This window comes from Ceratotherium simum, chromosome 26, assembly GCF_057802395.1.
Source record: "Ceratotherium simum simum isolate JZ-2026a chromosome 26, ASM5780239v1, whole genome shotgun sequence".
NCBI classification, from domain to species: domain Eukaryota; kingdom Metazoa; phylum Chordata; class Mammalia; order Perissodactyla; family Rhinocerotidae; genus Ceratotherium; species Ceratotherium simum.
This window is the reverse complement of record NC_141925.1, coordinates 39,319,850-39,336,707: the sequence shown is the minus strand read 5'-3', so window position 1 is coordinate 39,336,707 and position 16,858 is coordinate 39,319,850. Positions and strand designations below refer to the sequence as shown.

Below are 16,858 nucleotides of genomic sequence, written 5' to 3'. Positions count from 1 at the left end.
CTCTCACTGATTCAATTCTATAGATTCCCGCTAATGTGCATGAAGGCATCAGATAATATTCCTGTAAGAGAGGTTTATTGACTTGCTCAGTATAATACTTCATAGAAGATTCAAAATGTGATATAAATGTCACTACTACAATTAGGACAATAATTCTTGTTATCATTAAAGTTTCTTGACAAAATCATTGAGAAAGTTTTATTCTTGATCAGAGATCAGGAAGAGTAGATGGTACTTACTAGGGGTGGGTGGAGATCATCCTGTGAGAACCAGAAAAGCTGAGTCCACATATCAGGCACTTACAAGGCGCCTCCTTTGTATTGAACAACATATAATACTCAACACAGACACTGAGAAGGTGCAATGAATGTAAGAATCCTCAGGCATCCATCAAGGGAAGCAGGTTAAGCCCATTTTCATTCTGGGTTTTATTCACAAAGTAAACTGAGGTCTCTGGTGTTCTGGGATACAGCTTCCTTGAACAACAAAACGGAAGTCCTTAGGGAGAGTCGGGCTCCACTCACGGTCCCATCTCTGGACTCAACCTTTAGAACAATGGGTTTGTGTGGTTGAAGAAGTCCTTGAGTATTTAATTTCAGGGAGATCTGCAACAGTTAAACAAGCATATGAGAACTGACTGATAAGCTCCCCGACAACAGAAGCAAAGTGGACAAGACACATTAAGGGCAATAATGCTTTACAAACATATAAACTACTTTTAATATCATATATCTTTGATTGTTTACACTTAATCTGTAAACTCTGTCAAAACGGATAGTGAAAGCTTTCATCCATCCATTCATTCAACAACATATCTATGCAGCACCATTTTGGACCAGGCCAGAGACAAAATCGTCTTGGTTTGTGTTCCCTTTTGATTTCAATTTTAAGTAAAAAGAATGAACTATTAAAATTTAAACCACATTCTTAGGCATTATAGCAAACTATTTTGAAAAGCCATATAGAATTAATTTTGTGTATGTTGGAACCTGCAAGGTAATCCTGAGTGGGTATTACACATTTTAATTGCATGAACCATCCTCAACTTCTCGAGAGTCCAGTCACCTCTCCTGGTGGAACTCATCTAGTTTCATGATGGGGAAATGTCTTTGTGAAGCATTATGCCTGTTTTCTAACACCTCTTGGATCCCATGTGTAGTGCAAATGGAGAACTTCTGACCTACAGTGTTTAGACTGATAGTTTTAGCTCCATTCTCACCCAGTCACTCCTTCAGTGTAGGGAGACCACCAGCAGGTTCATCTTTGGGATTCAGTTGACTGAAAGGCAAGTAAATTGTCATGGAGGGTGAGAAGTGCTACCCTGTGAATGACTGGGAGCTTCCATGGAGTATCTGCCCATCCCAGGTGTAGGAGAGACCTGCTGTCTCTCAGAGCTGAGGCCCCTGTTTGTACACACATACACGACTGCCACACAATTGCCCTAAAGTGAAAAATATGACAGAAACCATCTCTATCCTCCTCTCCCCTGAAGAGAGCCTATGTAAAGGGAGGAGCTGCATATTAAATGCATGTGTCCTAGAAATAAGCCTTATTATAGAGCCTTGTTTGATATGAATCAATGGCAACCGTTCTTTGTGTTCATCAGAGGAGAGATTCCAGATCTTTCTATAACTGTAAAACCTTGTTATTTTATAATTTCAAATGGCATACATATGTTTCCTGTGCAGACACACACACGCACAACATGCATATACACAAATATCATTAAATTTTTAAAGTTAAAATTATTCAAACTTTGATCCAAGAGCTCTAAATCAACTTTGAATCACTCCTTAAGCATTTACTGGATGATTGCAAGGCACCAGCTGGATTTAAAGACATTCTTAGGTACAAAGAAAACATAGAGTGTGAAACTGGATGGTTTAATGACAAAGTATTAACTTAGGTGGTACAATCAATGATCCCAGCCTGCAGAAACCAATAACAGAGCACAGGAGAGAATGGGTTCTGGATTGCATGGGGAAGGCTCCATTGAGTGGCTTGGGGATTGAAGGAGGACATGAAGGATGAGAACAAAATGTGGAGCAGAGCAGGAACAACATTCATAAAGTTATTACTAGGCTGTACAAGGAGCCCAGCTTGACTGGAGCAGGGCTCCTGGAAGGTGAGGTCAAACAGTCAGGATGGCTGTGGAGTGTGGGAGTCCTTCACATCTGGCAGAAATGCTTAAATCAGTGATTCTCAACCTGAGCTACACATGAGATACAACATGGGTGCTTTTAAGTCCCAGTCTTGTGAATTATTTTAGAATTTCTGAGATGACCTGGTTATCAGGATTTTTTAAAGCTCCCTGTTGATTTCATTATATAGACAGTGGTTGAGAACTGCTGTCACAAAGCTTCTGTAAGTTCTGGTGGAGAAGAGTATCATTCAAAAGTCATTTCCTGGTGTTCGTTACATTTCATGGCTGTGAACAACACTTCCTCCCTCTTCCGGGGGACTTGAAACCAAATTTAAAACTTTGCTCAAGTACAAAGGACTGCTCATATTCATGCCATGCTAATTGAATTTACTCTAGACCACCTTTATAATGCCACAGACTTATCCATCAAGAGCTGTAGGGACCTAAGGTCATAGATGGCTCCAAATAGATTCTCTGGCCTACAGAATAAATTATTCTTTGAATAGAACACATTCTTTTATATATATAGAGAGACCCACTAGTTCAAAAAAACTCCTATTAAAGCATTATTTGTGCAGAACGTTAACTGTCTGACCTCTGTTTATTTACAAGGTTTGAAGGAGAAGTTCTGCAGTATTCTGATGACAGCAAGTTTCATGTTCATGATAGCAAACCTCATGCCAATGCAGTTGCGAGGTTCAGTTCCTAAGGGTGGGTATAGATAAGGTTTTATGCTGCCCTTGTTCTTCTTACTGAACCTGGTTCCACAATAGTAGATGAAAACAAGTTGATGAAACATAAAGAAGACAAGAGCTAGGAGGGTGATGTCAGCCTTATGGTGGAGTGAGTTGTTCCCTTTGTCTCTCTCCATGAGTTTACAACCAATCAGACACACATCAAACAACAGAGCCTCCCTACACAGCACAACAGAACACATAAGAAATCCATACATCTGTAAGTCTGAAGATGGGTGGAATGAAACCCCCGGAGGCAGTGTAATGAGGGAAGCAACCCCCTCCACCTCCCCCGGCAGCAGCAAACCAGGTTTTGGATCCTCATGCTGGTGCACATGCATGCAGAGAGTCACTGAAAGCAGAGTAGAAACAGCAGGCACCATGATTCACATGACTATGAACAGAGCAGAAACAGAGGGCACAGTGGGAGCAGAGGGAGGGGACACCACAGCTCATACTACTGCAAGCAGACAAGGCAGGAGCAAAAACAATAAGCATCCCGTCCTGTCTCCCAGCAGACCCAGTTCGTGTGGCCCCCTCCCTCTCTCCCATCAGTGGCCAGGTCTTTCCAATAGTGAGGATAGTATAAAAACTCGGATTTTCCCATCTGCAGTGGGTACCTTGTCCTGAGTTTTCAAAACACAATAGCTACCACCAAAGACCAGAGGCTGCATGAACAAGCAGCAACAACAACCACTCCCAGCTTAACCCCTGCTCCCTCACAGTGATGACAGCTGGAACATGTGAACAGAGGCTTCAGGACCCATAGCAGAACCAGTGACCAGCCCCCAGTAGCAGCAAGCCCAACACCAGCTCCACCAGCAGCAGGGACTACATACAAGTCCCCAGATCCCCGGTCCCCCAGCAGTGACAGTGACCCCTGTGAACCCACCAACCCTTACACTGATGCAACCAGAAATGTCAGACAACCCAGGAGTAGTAGTGCAGGTGGCACACAGGGCAGTGGCATCTGAGCCCGTGGTGAGCCAGTGGAGGAACATGAGACTCAGGCAACCCTGGAAGCAACAGAAGTTCTTGCAGCCCGGTGGCCTGGGTGGTGACACCTGAGATGGCAGTGACATCATAAGCAGAAAGGCACCAGCAACCTCAGTGTCAGAAACGACACAAGGAGGGCACTGACAATGCCTCTAGCAGAGGCAGTGGATGGAGGAAAGTGCAGGTTCCCAAACACAACCAGAATCAGCTTGGAACCATAGTAACCAAAGCCTTACCCAAATAAGAAATGATGTTACTACCACAAATGCACTGGCAGAGGATCAATTCATCAAACACCATGAAGAACTACAGTAACATGGCACAACAGAAAGAATGACAACTCTCCAGAAAACAATCTTAAAGTCACAGAAGATTACCATATAACTGACAGAGAATTCAAAGGGCTGTCATAAAGAAACTATGAGTTACAAGAAAACTCAGAAAGACACTTCAATAAGCTCAGGAATAAAATTAGTGAACAGAAGGAGTACTTCACCACAAAGATGGAAACTCAAAAAACATAAAACAAAGCAGAAATTCTGGAGATGTGGAACACAGTTAAAGAACTGAAAAAAAATAATGTAGAAAACATTAAAAATAGAGCAGACCATATGGAGGAGAGAATTAGTGAGCTTGAAGATAGATATCAAGAAATGATTCAGGTAGAGGAGGAGAGAGAACTAACAATTTTTTTAATGAAAAATTCATTGAGAAATATCTGACTCAATTAGGAAAATTAACATAAGGATAATAGGTACCCCAGAGCAATAAGAGTGGGAGAAAAGTGCAGAGAGCTTATTCAAAGAAATAACAGCTGAGAACTTCCCAAACCTGGGGAATGAACTGGACATGCAAGTACATGAACTTAATAGAACTCTTAATTCCATCAATCCAAAGAGACCTTCTCCAAGGCAAATAATATTGAAACTGTTAAAAGCCAATGACAAAGAAAAAAACATTAAAGGCAGCAAGAGAGAAAAAAATAACTTACACAGGAACCCCCATTAAGTTTTCAGCACATTTCTCAGTGGAAACCCTACAGGCTAGGAGAGAATGGAATAATATATTCAAAATACTGAAAGACAAAAACTATCCGCCAAGAATACTATATCCAGCAAAATTATCCTTCAGATATGATGAAGAATAAAAGCTTTCCAAGACATACAAAAGCTGAGGGAGTTCATTGCCACTAGATCTGCCTCACAAGAAATGTTGAGAGGAGCTCTCCAACCTGAAACACAAAGGCAAAAGTTTACAAGGCTCTGAGCAATGTGATAAATACAAGAATCAGAAAATTGCAACTCTATATCAGAATAGGTTAGTAAACGCTTAATTATAACTTAAAGCCTAAAGGGAAAGAAAGCATCAAAAATAACAATAACCACTTCAATTTGATCACAAACTGACAAAGCAAAAAAGAATAATTTGTGACAATAATAACACAGAAGAGGAAGAGGAAAAGAACAACACCTACATAGGCTAATGGAGATAAGAGGCTATCAGAAAAAGGACGACCTAATCTAGGAGATGTTTCACACAAAACTCATGATAACCACAAAAGAAAAAATCAGAGCAGAGTCACAAATCATAAATGAAGAAAAAACTGAGAAAAACATCACAGAAAACCACCAAACTGAAATGGCAGACAGAAATACAAGGGAAAAGAAACAATGAAAATATAGAACAAGCAGAAAACAAAAGATAAAATGGCAGTATTAAGCGCTCATATATCAATAATCACTCTAAGTATAAATGGATTGAATTCACCAATCAAAAGTTACAGAGTGGCTGGATGGGTTAAAAACCAAGACCCAACAATATGCTTCCTCCAGGAAACACATCTCAGCTCTAAAGACAAACATAGGCTCACAGTGAAGGGATGGAAGATAATACTCCAAGCAAATGACGACCAAAAAAAATCAGGTGTAGCTATACTTATATCAGATAACATGCACTTCAAGGGAAACAAGATAATAAGAGACAAAGATTGATATTATATAATGATAAATGGGACAAATCATCAAAAAGACATACTATTTATTAATACATATGCACCTAAGATAGGAGCACCAAAGTATATAAAGCAATTATTAACAGACCTAAAGGGAGAAGTTAACAGCAACACAATATTAGTGGGGACTTTAATACCCCACTTACTTCAATGGGTAGATCATCCAAGGACAACATGGACCAGTGGACTTAACTGAAAATTCAACCAGATGGACTTAATAGACATACATAGAATATTCCATCCAAAAACAGCAGAATACACATTCTTCTCATAGAAGAGTGCACATTGAACATTCTCAAAGATAAACCATATCTTGGGAAAAAATGCAAGCCTCAATGAATTCAAGAAGATTGAAATCATATCAAGCATCTTTTCCAACCACAATACTATGAAACTGGAAATCAACTACAAGAAAAAACCTGGGAAAGTCACAAATATGTGGAGACTAAACAACATACTACTGAACAACTATTTGATCAATGAAGAAATCAAAGGAGAAATCAAAAATTACCTGAAGACAAATGAAAACGAAAAAACAACATACGAAAAATTATGAGATGCAGCAAAGGTGGTACTAAGAGAGAAGTTTTAGTAATACATGCTTACCTGAAGAAACAAGAAAAATCTCAAATAAACCATCTTATACTATACCTAAAAGAACTAAAACAAGAACAAACAAAGCCCAAAGTCAGTAGAAGGAAGGAAATAATAAAAATCAGAACAGAAATAAATGAAGTAGAGATTAATAAAATAGAAAGCATCAATAAACAAAGAGCTGGTTCTTTGAGAAGATAAACAAAATGACAAATCCTTAGCCAAAGTCACTAAAAAAAAGAGAGAAGATGCAAATAAATAAAATTAGAAATGAAGGAAGAAAAATTGCAATGGACACCACAGAAATACAAAGGATTGTAAGACAATACTATGAAAATCTATACACCTATAAATTGGATAACCTACAAGAAATGAATAAATTCTTAGAATCATACAACCTCCCAAAACTGAATCAAGATGAAATAGAGAATCTGAATAGATCAGTTAAAAGTAAAGAGATTGAAACAGAAATCAAAAACCTCCTGAAAAACAAAAGTCCTGGACCAGATGGCTTCTCTGGAGAATTCTACCCAACATTCAAATAATGTTTAATTTAATACTTGTCCTCTCAATCTGTTTCAAAAATTGAGGAGTATGGGACTCATCCTAACTAATTTTATGAGGCCAACATTACCCTGATACCAACACCAGACAAGGAAAACACAAAAAAAGGAAAATTACAGGCCAGTATTGCTGATGAACATAGATGCAAAAACCCTTAAAAAATACTAGCAAATTGAATATCACAATACATTAAAAAAAATTATACACCATAATCAACGGGGATTTATTCCAGGGATGCAGGGATGGTTCAACATCCACAAATCAATCAATGTGATACACCACATTAACAAAATGAAGAATAAAAACCATATGATCTTCTGAATAGATGCAGAGAAAGCATTTGACAAAATCCAACATCAATTTATGATAAAAACTCTCAATAAAATAGGTATAGAAGGAGAGTACCTCAACATAATAAAGGCTATATATGACAAACCCACAGCCAACATCATAGTTAATGTTAAAAAATTGAAAGCTCTTCCTCTGAGAACAGGAACAAGACAAGGATGCTCACTCGCAACACTCTTATTCAACATAGTACTGGTAGTTTTAGCCAGATCAATGAGGCAAAATAATAGAAATAAAAGGGATCCAAATTATAAAGGAAGAAGTAAACCTGTCACTATTTGAAGATCACAAGATTCTATATATAGAAAACCTTAAAGAATCCACCCAAAAACTGTGAGGAATAATCAGCAAATACAGCAAAGTTGAAAAGAACAAAATCAACATACAAAAATCAGTTACATTTCTATACACTAATAACAAACTAGCAGAAAGAGAAATCAAGAATGCAATCCCTTCTACAATCACAACAAAAAGAATAAAACACCTAGTAATAAATTTGACCAACGAAAGGAAATATCTATACACTGAAAACTATAAGACACTATCGAAAAAAGTAGGAGAAATGCCTCCTCATTACTTAAATTGTTATTTTCCCTTATTTTCCCCCAACCTTTCTCTCTCTCCCTTTCCCTCTTTCTCTCCCCCATAGAATAGCTTACATCAGATGATTTACGTGGGCGTATGATGCTACTCTACTATAGTATAATCACTGATTTCCTTGTCTGTCTCTTCCACTAGGCTATAAATTTCTTGAGATTATACCTATGTTTATTCAATTTGATTCCTCAATATGTGCTTACACGAAGAAAAATTGTGGATTTGGGGAAAGTAATAATGGCATTGTGGTTATGTACTTTTTAAGGAGTCCTTCTATTTTGGAGAACATTCTGGAATAGTTACACATGATGTGCCTTAAAATAACATGTGAATCAGGACAAGAGTAGCAGTGTGTGAGGATGATGCAGCTGACACACACTGATGGTTGTTGAGCTGGTGGTGGATCCATATAGATAAATTAAAAGTATTACATAGACTTGTTTCTATAGAATATGCTTGTGTGTGTCAAAATATACTTGTCAAAATATTTGATACATAGTTGTGTGTATATCAAAAATTCTCCATAATAAACATTTTTTAACATTTGGAATTCTCACCGTCTGGCCCAGTCCCTGAAACACTTTAAACACTTACTGTCTCTTTGATGACTAAAAGCAGTACATTGAGTGTTCCCTTTTATGTTCGTGAAGCTACAGGAAGAGAACCTGATGAGCTTGGAGGAACCACAGAGGTCATCTGGTCCAGAAAACAGAGCACTTGGTCAACCTCAACTTCTTCTTCAGCAAGTGCTATGTGTAGACGCTATGCCAGCATTAATGACACTATGCCAACAAGACAAGGTCCTTGCCATCAGGGAGCTTATAGTCAGGAGCTAATAAAAGTCTAGATCCCAGCTAGTGCCCTAAAAAGTTCATTCCAAATTGTGCTCACCGATGCAATAAATGCAAAAGCATCAACTCTTTCCAGAGTTAAAGGTGTGCCCAAAGTCACACCTTGGCTCTGAGTTCCAAAAAGGTCATGCTCAAGACCCCTCCCAGGAGGATGTCTGAGAGTCTAGACAGCAGAGGAATTCCCTTTGGAAGGGTCACCCAATACTGAGAAGGGAAGGGAGCTGGCACGAGACTGAAGCCACAGACATCACGGGGGACCTGTGCTCACGTTCGTCCTCAATGAGGCTGCTTAAACCATCAGGATGAGGACCTCTCAGGTCATCACCTCACTCGCACAGTAATGCTGGAGGAAACAGCAGCAATGTTTGAAAAAAAGGGATGTGGGAATGTGGGTGGTAAATTAGGAGAGCTGAAGAGAAAAGCATAGAAAAATATAAAGGAAAAATGAGCCTATATTCCCCAAATCAGATAATGGTTTAGTAAATTATAGCAAATGCATGCAATCAAGCACAAATATTTGTACTGTATATCTAGTAAAATAGGATGTTGTTTATAGTTTACTGGTAAATAAAGTAAGCAGTTCAAAATCAAATAAAATATAATACCATTCTAATTTTTTAAAATCTCTATATGCATAGAAAAATGTTCATAAGGATATATATCTCTTAAGAAATTGGAAATGTGGGCAGCTATAATTTTTTTTCCTAGTCTACAGTTTGTAAAATTTTGACAACAATGATCACTTTTGTAATAAAAAAATCTACTGAAAATGAAAAGAGGTACAAATAAAGGATCGTACAACCACACATCTGTCATCTAAACTAAGAGATATCAGAATGATTGAACCTCCATGGTCAGTGTGGATCCCCGTTCCCAGGGGGCCCTGTACCATTCAGGATGGAACTCCTCAGGCTCTGGCCAGAACTCTGAGGCTCAGTGAAGAGAACGTTTGGGCATCATCACCACTGTCCCTTTGGGAATGACCACCCCATTGATTGCCACATCTTTTTGCAGACCCTGTGTGCTCTGCCAGCAACTAGGAATAATCTGAGAGATTCGTTCAACACCATGTCAAGACATTCCATTTGTACCAGAGCATAGTATGTGGGAGGTGCCTGGGAAGAAAGAAACAGATATTGATAAATTGAGATTTGCCATCAACTTTCCACTCAGCCTACACAGTACTATTGAAATGGAGTACTATTCTTTAGGAGCTCAAAAGAATAGTTTATTTTAATAAAGGACCTTAGCATTAAAGACATTTTAATATCTACCATGTCCTTTGACCTGCTCAATGGCCCATTGAGATGCATGGAGGAGCATGGACTCCCAGGACTATAGGAGACTGCCTGGACAACCCCCAATAAAGTCTGAAATCCCTCACATTACCAGGTAGAGATTTTTCTTTCTCATGTGAATAAATGTGGCTAATAGGCTATGACCCTTACTCTTAAGTGAAATACACTCAAGTCACTGTTTCCTTTCAAAAGAGAGGCCATACATCTGCACCAAGGAAAGAAAATGTGTAAAAAAGCAAATCTCCTATTTAACATAAAGTTTGCTAGCTGAAAAATCCTACTTGCTAATTCTTTAGTTTATATATATATAATTTGGAAAGAAACACTGTATTATATAAAAACTCTACAGGGCCAGCCTGGGGGTGCAGCGGTTAAGGGCTTGTGCTCCACTTCTGTGGCCTAGGGTTTGCCAGTTTGGATCCTGGGCGCACACCGATGCACTGCTTGTTAAGCCATGCTGTGGCGGAGTCCCATATAAAGTAGTGGAAGATGGGCATGCATGTTAGCCCAGGGCCAGTCTTCCTCAGCAAAAAAGAGGAGGATTGGCATCGGATGTTAGCTCAGGGCTGATCTTCCTCACAAACAAACAAACAAAAAACTCTATAAATTATTAGAGGAGAAACAAGTTCCTTTCTAAACCAAATATGACAAAAGAAGGGTAAGATTGGATGCTACCAGGGCACGCAATTTCATTTCTAGGGAAAAGTATAAAAAAGATTGGAACTCCACTGTCAGCCCCAGCCTCTGTTGATGGAAGAGTCTCTTAATTGTCGCTTCAGTATGGACTGTAAGCTCTGAAGATCTAAGCAAGCCACTTCAGCCACAGAGGCCAGGTCTCTAAACAACACAAAGAAATCCAGTTTTGATTGAGATCAGAAAAAAGTGTGGACAACGTGTGGCTATCACCAGGTGTTATATCGAAGAGGCAATATTATAGCGGTAACGGTTTGGCTCAGGGGCCAGATAACCTGAATCACAGCTTGGTTTCTTCACCACTAGTTATATGACTAGTGTATAAAGTATTTCATCTCTCTGTAGCTCAATTTTCTGATATGTTACATGGAGATAAATAGATTTGACACTTCACAGGGTTGTGCAGCAGAGACATTTACTGCTCTCCCAACAACCATGTAGTTCCCCACATTTGCCAGCCCATGTGAACTTAGGAGAAATCAGCTTTGCAAATGGGCTGTGAGCTGAAGCGACGCATGTCAGTTTGAGGATAAAACATTTGAAAAGCCAGTGAGCAACACTCTAGTTCTTTCTTCCGCAACCAACAGGAAGGCCTCATGTTCCAGACAATCAGCTACAGAAAGATGGAGCCTCATAGCCTGTATCCCTAGTAACTACGTAGAGCAGAGACTCCCACTCCCATCCTCCACTAACATCCAGTTCAACTCATAAATGTCAGTTAGAAGTAAACCTTTGCTATATAAAGCCACTGAGATTTGAGGGATAATCTGTTACTGAGGCTAAACCTAGCCTATCCTGGGTAATACAGAATTTTATGAAGATTAATTCATTTATAAAAAGAAAGCAATTAGAAGAGACACGTTTTAGTAATAAGCAAATGTTAGCTACTCATGTTGTTATTTTCCTTATAATTATTATTATAAAAAAGGGAGAACACAATGTTTAGCTAGTCTCTGTCTCTAAGCAAACTTTTCATCATATTGCAAACAAAAGAATTCCAATATGGGTTTTATCAGAAAAAAAAAAAAGATAATCTCTAATTTGGGTAGGGCCTAAAATGTTTTTTTACCTTATATCTGAAGGACCTAAGACTCAGAAAGGTCATAAGGCTTGTACAAAACCACAGTCAGGACTCAAAGTCACGTCTTCCATTTCCTACCCTATGCTCCTTCCTGTACACCAGGATTTTCCTAGGCTGCAAAGTTTACCCAGGGTAGTAGACTACACTAATCATCCCAATTCTTCAGCCCTTCCTGTGTCTATGACCTCTGCCATCTAACTTTGTCATGCCCTCCCATTCTGACACTGGGGTTGGCCATGTGGCTTGCTTTGAACCAATGGAATGATGGCTAAGTGTGATGCAAGCAGAGTTTTGAAATGGACCCACAGGACTGGGCTTCTTGCTCTGCCCTCTACCATTCCCCTGTGAAGAGTACATACAGACTAGTTTTCTGGAGTATGAGAGATGTGTGGAGCAAATGTGGAGCTGTGTCAGCCAAAGCCAGCCTAGACCAGCCAACAGCCAGACCAAATCAAGTCCAGCTAATACCTATACCCTTGAGCAAGAAATGCATATTGTTAGATGCTACTGAGGTTTTCGGATTTTTACTTGGTATTATTGTGGGAACAGATAGTAACACACCAAGACCAGCACCTTTTTCAAAGATCTTATATTTCTGTGACTAGCATACATTACCTACCTTTTTCCCTTTGTTTTTGTCTTTTTATATTTTTCCTAAATAGTGAGGGAAAGAATTGATGCTTATGATTTTTGCAAGAATTCCCCTAGGAAGTCATGAGGATACGTTCTTTCTAAGGCCTCATCTTCTCCCTCCCTCTCCAGGCATCATCCACTCACCTTATTGGGGAAAATTGCATCAATTTTCTCCTGCAACTTCTGCTGGACATTAGGGCGAGTGGCCAAAAAATACATAAGGAATGAAAGAGAACTGCTAGTGGTCTCATATCCAGCCAAAACAAATGTAATAGATTGGGCTACAAGCTCCAGATCAGACAGAGCTAAAAGGAGAGGAAAGACATTTTAGGTAAAGCAGGTCAATGTAACACATCACAGTTTAGATGAATAAAATAGAAATGAAACTCTCAACACAATAGGGAAAAAGAATAGAAAAGCAGTTCAGAGTCAAACAGTGAGTGGTTTGCACTCTGATGTCTATCTGACAGAGCCAGAAAAAGGCAATAATTGTCTTAATTCAGTTTTTCCCAAGGTCTATACTATTCTTGAAATCTACTCCTGATTATGCCACTGCCCCCACCAAATCAGATGGGTAATTTAAGAGATAACATTTCTGTATAAAATATACAGTGTTATTAGTATGTCCCTTGGAGAACTCTAAAGTACTTTAGCTACAAGTGATATGGAATAGCTTTTACCCCCAGGAAAAACTTAAATTACTCTAGCTAAAATATAGCTTAAACTTTTTTAAGAGAGTGTGCAAAACTAAGGACTAATAGTAGAGAAGATTAAAAGATCATTCCTCTAAACACATTTCAGCAAATTTAAGAGAATAATATTGGAATACAGATAAACTCCTGCTACTCAAAGTGTGGTCCATGGAGCAGCAGCATCTGGGAGTTCATTAGAAATGCAGAATTTCAACTCCTACTCTAAAACTACGAAATCAAAATCTGAACTTTCACGTGGTGTGGTAGTTTGTGTGCACAACCTAGCTTGAGAAGCACGGATGGTACTCTGAGAGGCATCAGGTAACGGAAGACCTGGGGCACAAGTCTTCAAATGGAAGATCTCAGATACGTACAGAAAATACAGAGACAGACAAAATGCTAGAAGAGTGGTGATTGACCCTAATCTGATTGGTGGCATTAAAATAGCAGAAGAAAGAATGTGTCCATATAGGGCACTGGGCAGCATGAGATGTAGAAAAATAGGATCCAGCGAGTGGAGGAGCAATGCTTATTCAATCACAGCCTGAATGTCAGCTTCTTCAGCACAAGCAGGCTTTCTTTGTCCTGCTTTATGCTCAGCAAAGAGTCCTTGTGTTTATAAGTTGTCCTCCCTTTTGATTCTATCCTGGAAGAAACTAAGCATGATCACACTCTTATCTATTTGCTTGGGACTAGATTAGGAACTTCAGATACTTAGAGCACTGAAATTAACATGGTTGGTATCTGATCCAACCGTGTAATTTACAAATAAGACACTACAAAACGAGTGCAAGAAAGGTCTACAAAGTTTTGATTTCCCAATGATGACTTCTGTGATGATGTTGTAAGTAAATTCAACTATCAAATTCTTTCCCCTGGTTAGCATGTACCTCATGATACTCAAAGTTACAGCGGTGCTGTCCAATATAGTAGCCACATGTGGCTATTTAAATTTAAATTTTAATTACTTAAATTTAGAAACAATTTCAGGTCTAGTTATTCAGTGGCTCTGGCCACATGTCAAGAGTTCAATAGCCGCATATGTCTAGTGGTTACTGTATTGAACAGGGCAGATATCGAATATTACATTCATTTCACAAAGTTGTATTGGACTATATAGTTAGGTGATAGATGATAGATAGATTGATTGATAGATAGATAGATAGATAGATAGATAGATAGATAGATAGATAGAAGTAGACATAGATGCATTTATAGTGGTGTGCTACACTCAGATCCTCCCTGCTCTCTAGAATTGTTAATTATTCGGGAATTCTGTGAGATGGTTGCCAAATCACTGGTAGCTTGAAATTAACCATATGGAAGTATTCATGTCATGGACATAAACTATAAATCAAGGCCTTTTTTAGAGAGAGACAGAGCCTGTTTAAATCACTGATTATGGGTAGATATAGAAATATTTGTTTATCAGTTCTGTGTAAATATATTTAATGTTCTTAGCTTTGTCCACTGAGCGGATCTAGAAGCAAAGAAAACCTAGAAGCAATGAACACTCCTAGATCCCAGATTTTTTTTCTAAATACCATGTCTCACTAAAAGGAAGCAGAGTTCCTTCAAGAAATGGTGGATTCCAGGGCTCATCAAGGGAAATAGAAGAGAAACCTGGAATGTCTTCCCTCAGAAAGCAAGGAAATGCTCACAAAATAACATGTGAAAAGATACAGGATAATCTACATACTACAATGGTGGATATACATCATTACACATTTGTCAAAACCCATAGAAAGTACAACACCAGGAGCGAACCCTAAAATAAACAATTGACTTTGGGTGATAACGTGTCAATGTAGGTTCATTGATTGTGACAAATGTACCACTCTGGTAGAGATTTCTATAGTGGGGGTGACTTTGTGTAGTTGGGGGAAATGGGTATATGGGAAATCTCTGTGCCTTCCACTCAATATTGCTGTGAACCTAAAGCTGGTCTTAGAAAGTCTATTGAAAAAATAAAATTTTAGAAAAGAAGAAGAAAAAAGGATACAGGAGTCCACTTGAAAGGGCTTCCAGTGGAAAACCTGAGAGAATTTGAGCATCAAAAAAACAATGATATAAGAGAGTAGAATAGTAATATATCATCATATTGATATCAATATATAAACAAATAAATAAATGAGGGAGAATGGAAACCTCTCCTTACAATGGAACATCAACTCAAATGTAGAATAAATGATGCAATTAGAAAGTCATCACTTTGCAACCATAATAGTAATAACGGTTTCGATCTAAAAAGGATGATAAAACTAGCAGGTGAAATTTGAAGAGGAACAGAATATTTACAAAGTCTCAAAGGCTTCCTCCATAGGTTACTTATTAACACAAATGGAAAAATAAAAGTTTACAGTACATTAAGCTAGTGAACACAACTTTAACCAGACGTCCAAGTTAAGGTCACCAACACTGGGGCAATGGGCCTCTTGATGTGATGAAGACTTGATGCAGATTTCCAGGTGGAGTTTCTGATTCAGTGGGTCTGGAAGAGGCCTGAGAACTGACATTGGAAACAAGCTCCCCAGGGGTTCTGATGTAGGTGATCCACAGACCACTGACTGACTTTGGGGCACGAAATAGTTGTTTATGGTTGCTCTTTAAGATTTGAAGGAAATTGTGCCTGCATGTTTCTGGAAAATGCTTCTGGCTACCACTTATATCTGAAAACATCTTTCTTCAGTTTGCCCTAAATTCTCATCCGTCTAGAAAATTCCTGCATGTTTTCAGAAGTATCCTCTCCCTCTGAGCTTCCCCACAGTGGCCCTCTGACACCCTCCTTGGTTACCTTTGTGGGTTACCAGTTCTTTGGAATTCTGGGAGTTAATCATCAGCTGAAGAAAATCCATATGGTACTAGAAGGAGATAGAGACATTTCAATGACATACACTTACTTGTGAAGTCAGAAATAAATCAGGAGTGTAGTACTTAACCTCTTTTCTGAGAATATGGCCCAGCCCCTTTAAGTCCAGAAGTCTAACTCTTGCCTGAGTCATCAGTGAACAGAAACATCCAGCTACAAATCTTGGAGAGTAGGATGTTCCCCTGAGATAAATCCAGCCATCATGTCCAACTGTTCTTTGATTCTCACTCTGTCTGATCTTGGATTCTCTGGCTTTTGAACACAGCTCCTTGGCCAAAGAGTTGTCTGCCACCTTTCCTGTCATGCCTGCTGGCTCAGGAGGAAGTCTCTGACTTCAATCTTTTTTCTCTTCAGTGTTAATTTTTAATGAATGGCCATATAGATCAATACTCTGAGATTTTCATAGTTCATTAGAAGCTTTTCTCTGAACATCTTCAAATGCCCCACACTCCCAGAACTCTACACAATCTTCAGTAACTTTCTGGGGGTACCCAGGCCTGTCTCCCTGACCTGCAGACACCCCTGTGCTGGTCTCCAGACTTCATGAAGGCAAATCTGTGTTAGAGAGCTTGAAACTCAACACCCAAAGAAGATTCCAGCCCACTCCAGACTATGAGAGAGCTCTACTTAAACTATACTCCACAGGTAGCCTGATGGGGGTTTCCATTGGGGAATGTGTAACATAAGAGGCTTGGAATTGAAATGATTCTTTGCCAATGTAAGATCTGGGGAAATTATAATACCAGTAATTAAT

The 16,858-nt window shown here is 39.0% G+C and overlaps 1 pseudogene; it reads right to left on the bottom strand.

Annotated features, from left to right (window-relative positions):
• Window positions 1-428: 428 nt before the first annotated feature.
• Window positions 429-16,858, bottom strand: part of LOC106803956 (cytochrome P450 3A12-like) — a 33,247-nt pseudogene continuing 16,817 nt past the window's right edge.